The 9,204-nt window shown below is 34.5% G+C and overlaps 1 long non-coding RNA gene across 1 annotated transcript in view; it reads left to right on the top strand.

Annotated features, from left to right (window-relative positions):
• Positions 1–2,617: 2,617 nt before the first annotated feature.
• LOC141548827 (uncharacterized) overlaps positions 2,618–9,204 on the top strand; it is a 31,532-nt gene continuing 24,945 nt past the window's right edge. Inside the window, exon 1 of the long non-coding RNA XR_012484094.1 lies at positions 2,618–2,718. This is a non-coding gene — a long non-coding RNA (uncharacterized LOC141548827). The remainder of the gene's footprint in view (positions 2,719–9,204) is intronic.

The following is a 9,204-nucleotide window of genomic DNA, read 5'->3' as shown; positions in this document are numbered from 1 at the left end:
GTTTTGCAAGGGTGAATGTTGAAAAATTATCCATGCATGTGTTTTATAAATAAAAAGCTTTATTAAGTTAGGATTACGCTGCGATCAGCAGCTTCTGGAGACGACAGCACATTACACTTTAATAAAAAAAATTTTAAAGATCATCATAAACCTTTTTCCCCCTATCAGATTGATGAAACTTCTTTCATATATCAAGGAATTATCATTTACCAAATGTGTTCCATTCTTACTTAAAACTGTTTGTCCATTGATGAGACTCAGCATTAACTATTTTTTTCTTTTTCCATGGCCTCTGAAGATCAAGGCACACTATCAATATGTAAAGCCAATGATGTCATCTCTTCCCAGAGGGGGAGCTTCTTCATTGCTTTGTCTAGTCTGATTTTAAATGACTCATTAGTAGTTCTCTTAGAAAATTATTCCTTTGGGTTACTGAATAAAATGTTCTTGATTAGGCAAACTCTGTTGTTTACTGTTGTCCACTATTTATGGTCACAGACTCTTGTAATTTGACAGATGATTCTCAGAATCACACACACTGGTGAAGGGAAAATATCTATTTGATGAACAATTCCAGTACGATAGGATCATTTTCCTGCTATGTGCTCTTGATAATATTACTATTTCAAGTAAATATGACTTCATAGGATCATAGAATTAGAATGGGAAAGTACTTCAGAGTACTAACTCTTTCATTTTGAAGATGAGACCCAGAGAAGTTGTGACCAAGTCAGAATGCAAGCCTAGCTCCTCTTATTCCAAATTCAGCACCATTCCCATTGTATTATCTACACATTCACATACACACATCTCAAAGCTATGAAAAGAGTCTTGGTATAACAAATAGAATTAGTCAGGCTTTAATTTCAAATCCCAAAACTGGCATATCTTGACAATGGGCAAGACAGGTAGCCCCTCCATGCCCATGGTAATTCTCTAAGACTACAACTTATAGAAGACATGAGAAGCTGTATTAGTGGAAGAAGCTTCAATCAATCAATTAATCAACAAGTATTTATTATTCACTTAAGTTTTAGGCACTAGAGTTTTATTGCATTAGGCACTAGAGAAACAAATACAAGGAATGAAACAATTCTGCTTCACAATGAGATTACAATCTTATGGGAGAAAAAACAAATAGACAAAAACATATATAATATAATACAAATAAATATAAATATATACAAAGTAGTTTAATACAAGGTGGTTTCCAACTCACAGACTTGGGAGTCAGCAAGGGTGATGAAGAACATGGTACCCGCACTATATCTTATTAGGAACAAAAAGATTCTATAATACAAAGTTAAGGGAGTAGTGCAGTCCAGGTATAGGAGATAGGAAGTATAAAAACATAGAGAAGGGAAATAGAATGTTATGTGTAAATAACAAAAAGAAGTCCAGGTTGGCAGAATTGCAATGGGCAGAAGTGTCCAAGAAATCTGGAAAGATAAAGTGGGATCAGCTTGTGAAGTTTTTGAAAGCTAAATAAAGAAAGTTACATTTTATCATGAAGGCAATGGTAAGCCACTGGAATTGGTTAAATAGGGCACAGCTTCTTAAACTTTTTTTTTTCACTAAGGACTCATTTTTGCCTGAAAAATGTTCATGTGATCCCATCTCAAATTTGAGCCAAAGTGTTTCTAGCTGTGTTTGTGCATGCGCAGTGCTAAGTACACACATATTGTGTTCAGAACCAAGACTTCAGTGAAGTCACTCAATGCAAAATGGGAAAACACTATCAGAAAGACTTTGGATTCATTACATATTTGATTTTGAACTAATTGGTCATTACATTCAGAAACCTTTTACTGTTGCCAAAATGTTCACGACCTCCACATTCAATTACAAGACTCCATATAGAATCACAACCCACAGTTTAAGAAGCTTTGGAATATGGGAATCATAGTCAAATCTGAACTTAAGGAAAATTACTTTGGCAGTAGTGTGTAGGACAAACTGGAGTGATGAGAGGCTTTAATCAGGCAGACCAATTACGAGGCTGTTGCAATAGTGTAGGAAAGAAGTGCTGAAGGTCTGAACTAAGGTGGTAGTTGTGTGAATGGAAAAAAGGGATCAGATGTAAGAAATGTGAAGATAGAAATGGCAAGATTTGACAGCTATTGGATATATGGGGTGAGGCACACAGGATAATGCTGAAATTATGAAACCTAGATATTGGGGAAATGGTGGTGATTTTAATAGATATAGGGAAATTTGGAAGAGAGGAGAATTTAGGAAAGATTTGAGTTCAGCTTTAAACATATTGAACATATTAAACATATTCACACCAGGACAGCCAGTTTGTAATATTTTCTGGGCAATTAGTGACAAAGTAATTCAGAAAATAAAATGAATTTGGATACATAGAGATGATACTTAAAGTTAAACTTATTATCACACTGGAATTCTGTACACTAATGAAATCATAGGACTGAATTTAATATACATGTATACATTTACATATATGTGCACGTATATGTGTTTATGAATATAAATATGTGTATTGTGTGCCCATGAATAGGTTGATTGTGAGGAAAGATTGAAGAAACAATGATGGTCAGCTTTTCTGTTCCATTGGTGTTCTCCAATGAGAAAGCTGCTTGACACATCGATCAGATTCCCTGTGGTAAACTCTTGGTAAGACATGAACCAGATTCCCATAATACAGGCAATCATGGATGGACTGTGAATGCTATCATTTGATGGATCAAAGATTTAGTAAGTGAAGTCATTGTTTTTACATGATCCATTTGAGTATCTCTCTAACGATCTATCTATCCTCAACAGCTGCTTTTAGGCTCTGGTGACCCTGTATTAAGGATGTAAACGTGGCAATGATATAGAATACACATACCAAAAAAAGAAAAAAGAAAAAAGATTGAGTATAAAGCAAAAATGTCTCTCTTATAAATGGATATACAGACACCCTGTACATTAGCAGACTGGAAATTACAGGGCTTTGGTTTATGGTTCTATAGAAGCCAGATATGACATATAAATGATCTATTCCATTAACATTGTATCATTTTTTTCAATCTGGAATGTATTTTAATCAAAAGCCCCCCTTGAAATGGTCTCCTTTGTTGTATTTTCTTGTTGGCTCATTTTATCAACATCTGTTATGTTTATACAATATGAATTAAAACTGAGGAATGCTGTTTGTACTCAGCTACTTTTGTTGAGAGTGTAACATCCCAGGATTGGCAGTGTTTATGTAAATCAGTGTGGCTGACACAGCCATCATAAACAAATGAGGGAAATATAACAAACACATTGTTCAGGGAGGAAATGTTTGTTTTGAGAGTTGGCTTTGGTCTTACCAGATTGATGAAGAGTTGCTGATACTGGGGATCTGTACTGTGCTGATTCGGTGGGCTGGCTAGTGGTGACAGGTCAGGGAATCTCTCTCTATTTGTCCTGCCAGCCAGACATAAGGACCTACAAAATCAAAAGCTAGAGTGTGTGTGATAGTTTTGGTAAAGCTAATAATTATCTCCACAGTCATTCCTTGTGACCGGAATGGTTAATGCCTCCTGAGAAATCTGGTGATATCTACAGATAAGAGGACCTGCCAGAGGAATTACACAGGTTTGGGTGACTCCACAAGGTGATCCTTGTGACCAAAAATCACCTTCGCCCTATTAAGGGATTCAAGAAGAAAGAAAAATGTCATCGTGTCATCATCTGATCCCAGGTCCAAATTCTTACCCCTAGACTTAGAATAAACTCTCTTAAAGCTACATAAAAAGCTTTACAAGTCAGCTAGGATGGGGCTATAATTATAATTATATTATAATGTCGAGATTGTTTCCCTGAGGGTGTCTTTTGGATACTCTATAATTCCATTTGAGCACTATTTATTATCTCTCATTGCCCACATTAGAACAGGAGGGAAGAAGAGAGAACCCAGGTACTGTTGTATTATGTTTAAGAATCATTACTTAGATAGATTATAAATTCTTCATGCTATAAGCAGGTAGGATCTAGATGGGCAGGTTTGGAAAAGCCTAGGGGACTATAGGAAAAGTCACATCAAAGTTAATTTTATTGGATTAAAAGTGGTAAATGAAGAAGGATTGGACTAAAAGTGAGAAAATCTGGGTCCGAAACTTAATTTTCCACTAATTAGCTGTGTAATTTCTAGGAATACACTGAATATCTCTAGGACCCTGTACTCTTATATGTATTAAAATATCAGGGTTTGGGGTGTTTTTTGAGTACTTTCCATTTCTATGAGTCTGCATCTACTGATTCTCCACATTTTTCTTTTCACAATCATTCTAAGAGTTCTAGTGACTAACTCTAACCTCATTCTCATATCACCTCTCTACCAACAAAAGATCAAAAAAAAAAGTCTCAGATCATTTTGCAATTGCCATTACTAGAAGTTTTCAGCACAATTATTTGGCATCTTTGTAGACTGATAGGCCAAAGAAGGGATGGGATAGGAGAGTAAAGGAAATTACACTATTTTTGCTACTATTTTTTTTTTTTTTTTTGCCACTATTGCTAGAATAGAGTCAGTCAGCACTCCATGACCAGCCTTATGCAAAATTGTGAAACAATTGGGAGCAAAGCTTATTGCCATTTTTTAAACTCCTATAAACTCCTATAGAACCCTTTCCCCCACTTAGTGTCCTTATATTCTCTCTATCTATCAAAGCCTTCTTACTGGGAAAAGAAGTGATAAATTCACTCATACTATTGTAGGCCAGGATTCTTGAAGCTCCAGGAGATCATGAGTTAACTTTCTTACTCCCACATTAAGGTTTTTGTGAACAGAATGCTGTGGAACAGACTCAGGGCAGGTTGATTTAATTTTGTCCCTAGGTAAATTAACTTGAAACCTTCCTGTGGGCTCTTTGAGTAAGAATGATAAAGAGCACACTATGCATTGAATAGTAAGCTTCCAAGATCTCGCAATTCCTTCCTATTGACTTATTTTACTTGGGGGTCACTAACAATGTAATGCTAAGAGAATTGCTTATCTGAGCCCTCAAGCTCAAAGGGATGCATTGCACCACATGTGGAACCATTCCCAGAACATGATGTACTATGATATGGATTACTAACAGACTTCAATGTCACTTTGACCTTGCATTTTGACAGAGACAAGAAGCTTCTAGCTAAAGGAATGCATTCAAAAGGTAAAATTTCAGTTATTCATTCATTTAGCCATAATTTGTCAATCAGCTCAAACTCTGTGGAAGATAAAAAGGATCTTTAGAGTTTACAATCTGGAAAGAGGATGCAACAAGAATACTATACTATACTATAAGAATAAGAATACTCTGTATAATAAGAATATGGCAGTTAAATAGCAAAGTGGATAGAATGGTAGGCCTGGAGTCAAGAAGACTCATCTTCCTGAGTTTAAATTTGACCTCAGACACTTACTAGCTGTGTGACCCTGAGCAAGTCACTTTACTTTGTTTGACTCAGTTTCCTCATCTGTAAATGAGTTGGAAAAGGAAATGACAAACCACACCATTATCTTTGTCAAGAAAACCCCAAATGGGGTTATATAAAGTTGATAAAATGGCTGAGCAACAAAGTAAAAGAGCATAATGTTATACAAGACTATTTCTGTCTATGAGCATCTTAGAAGAGAGAGATGTCATTGGAGCTGGAAGTTGAAGGAAAGGTAGGATTTCAAAGGCAAAAACAGAGGAAAGAGTATTTTAAGCACAAGTGAGAACTATGAAATTGACACTTAGTATTCTCTACTCCCTTTCATGCAGCTCTGTCTTCATCATAGTATAAATTAAGAATAACCTCTGAGGACTAAGAATTAAGAACTATTTTACATTTTCATATCCATTAATTGCCAGGATAAGTAAATTCGTTACCCAGTGAGTAATCTTCTAGTGATGCATTTTGATCTGCATTTTGGTTTGAAATTTTTTAATTTGGTAATTTTATTCTGCCTATCCATAGGGCTGGTCCTAATGATAGTTCTAAACAACAATCTCCACAATGCCTTGATGAATTGACTCTCAAATTAGGAAAGACTACTCGTAGGCAATAGACTAAACAGATCTGCAAATAGACATGAATTCACTGGCCAAGACCCTTAAAAAAAAATCTTGAGGTCAGGTACAAAATAAATGAATACGCTAGTTGAGTGTATGTGAATAAACATATACAATAATTGAATGGGGGAATAACACTATCCTGAACAATTGAATTGGCCAAGAAAGCTACTCATGCTTAACTTTATTAGATACAACATTCCAGATGATCATGTTACTGATAGGGAGGGAGACATGTCTGTGGTTCTAGAGTTTCAAAGCATTTCAGTTTTGTATATGTAGTATTACAAGTAAGGAAAAGTAAGGAATTACTTGTGGAATTACAAATAAAGAAAATATACCCATTACAAAATATTCTTCACCAACCTCTTAAAGTATATATTTAATTTCTTCTTCTTCTGATTTATGAAATCAATGATTTCAATTTAAGGTCAGGAAATCCAAATAAATATGGGTTAGACATTTTTCTGAAAATGGAGTAAGGAAAAATGGAATTGGATTGGTGTTAAATTGGAGAATATGGTTTCTTCGGACTTTTCACAAGGCAACTCTCCTATTAAAAGTGTGGCTACCTATGGTAATAAAGAATTGAAAACAAAATGCCCACTTAAGGAATAGGTGAAAAGTCATGATACATAAATGTAATAAAATATTTTTATAAAGAACAAAGTGACAAATATGAAGGACTTCAATAAACATGAAGTGATTTGTATGAGATTATCAAGAATTAATAAATCAAACTACAAGTATTTATATCATAATGCTAACAATGTAAATTAAATGATTATTTAAAAGAAGACAAATGCAGAGTAAGTGAAGAGCCAATAATGGTTTGGGGAAAAGATGGAAGATAGAAAAGAGAAAGAAAATGAAACATATCACCCTTCTTTTGGCAGGGAAGTGTGAGAATGCTAAGAAAGAATATTTTATACATTCTCATATATGAACCATTGTCATAGATAGTGAGCTAGTACAAATCCCAGAAAGAAGTAGAGTCAGGACAAAGTAAGATCATCTACTCTTTGAGATTCATAGAGAAATTGGCAATTCTTCATGGTAATTAAGCTCCCTAACTTCTGCTATTGTTCAATTCTATCAGAATAATGGCTAGTAGCACTAATTGGTAATTTTTAAAACTACATCTGAAATTCTTTAGTACCACTACCCAGTAGAAAAACAAATCAGTTATTAATAGTAACACTCAAAAAATCAATAGATAATATTTACCATGGTACATCAAAGTTTTTCAAAGCACTTTAAATATATTCTCTTATTGGAGCTTCCCAACAATCTTGTAAAATTAAAACCTCAGGTATTTTGATGACCACTTTTTAGAGTTGAGAAAACTGAAGCTTTTTAGAGTTGAGAAAAACTGAGTCACTTGTCCATCATCATACAACTAGTGTCAAAGAAGGAATTCAAAACCAGGTCTCTTTTAATTCCACATCCAGTGTTCTTTATACCAAACAGCTCATACTTCACAGAAACACAGTATTGAAAGCTCCAGGGTATCACAAGAAATTTCTGTGGAAATGCTGAAATATTGGATTTTAGTCCTCTTTCTCTTCATTTTTCTTCCTTTCTCATCTCCCCACAAGCTACAAATGGCCATTACCACTAGTTTCTTTTTTTAATTAATTAATTTATTTATTTATAAAGCATGTGTATAGGTAATTTTTCCAACATTGGCCCTTACAAAACCTTTTGTTACAAATTTTTTCCTCCTTCCCCCCACCCTCTCTCCTAGCTGGCAAGTAGTTCAATACATATTAATTATGTTGAAATATATGTTAAATCCAATATATGTATACATATTTATACAGTTATCTTGCTGCACAAGAAAAATCGGATCAAGAAGGAAAAGAAAACTGAGAAAGAAAATAAAATGCAAGCAAACAACAACAGAAAAGAGTGAAAATGCTATGTTGTGGTCCATACTCAGTTCCCATAGTCCTCTCTCTGAGTTAGATGGCTCTCTTCATCACTGAACAATTGGAACTGGTTTGAATCATCTCATTGTTGAAGAAAGCCACATCCATCAGAATTGATTGTCTTGTTGTTGTCATGTATAATGATCTCCTGGTCCTGCTCATTTCACTTAACATCAGCTCATTTAGGCCTATCCAATCCTCTTTGAAATCATCTTGCTGGTCGTTTCTTACAGAACAATAATATTCCATACCATTCATATACCATAATTTATTTAAGCCATTCTCCAACTGATGGGCATCCACTCAGTTTCCAGTGGAACATTTTTGCACAGATGGATCTCTTTCCCTCCTTTAAGATTTCTTTGGGGTATAAGCCCAGTAGAAACACTGTTGGATCAAAAGGTATGTACAGTTTGATAACTTTTTGAGCATAGTTCCAAACTAGTCTTCAGAATGATTGACTCTATTCACAATTCCACCAACAATATATCAGTGTCCCAGTTTTCCCACATCCCCTCCAACATTTGTTATCTTTTCCTGTTATCTTAGCCAATCTGACAGGTGTGTAGTGATATCTCAGAGTTGTCTTTTTTCTGATCAATAGTGATTTGGGGCACCTTTTCATGTGACTACTTTCATCTGAAAATTGTCTGTTCATATCCTTTGACCATTTATCAATTAGAGAATGACTTGACCTATTATAAATTTGAGTCAATTCTCTATATATCTTAGAAATGAGGCCTTTATCAGATCCTTTGGATGTAAAAATGTTTTCCCAGTTTATTGTTTCCCTTCAAACCTTGTCTGCATTAGTTTTGTTTGTATAAAAACTTAATTTAAGATTTTTTGCATCAATATTCATTAGGGAGATATAATTCTCTTTCTCTGTTTTCATCCTACCTGGTTTAGGAATCAGCACCATGTCTGTGTCATAGAAGGAATTTGGTGGGAGTCTTTCATTCCCTATTTATTCAAATAGTTTATATAATATTTGAGTTAATTGTTCTTTAAATGTTTGGTAGAATTCACATGTAAATCCATCTGGTCCTGGGGATTTTTTTTTCTTAGGGAGTTGATTAATAGCTTGTTATATTTCTTTTTCTAAAATGAGACTATTTAAGTAATTTATGTCCTCTTCTGTTAATCTGGGCAATCTATATTTTGTAGGTATCCCTACATTTCACTTAGATTGTCAAATTTATTGGCATAAAGTTGGGCAAAGTAACTCCTAATAATTGTTC

This window comes from Sminthopsis crassicaudata, chromosome 1, assembly GCF_048593235.1.
Source record: "Sminthopsis crassicaudata isolate SCR6 chromosome 1, ASM4859323v1, whole genome shotgun sequence".
NCBI classification, from domain to species: domain Eukaryota; kingdom Metazoa; phylum Chordata; class Mammalia; order Dasyuromorphia; family Dasyuridae; genus Sminthopsis; species Sminthopsis crassicaudata.
This window is presented reverse-complemented; position numbering and strand designations above follow the sequence as displayed.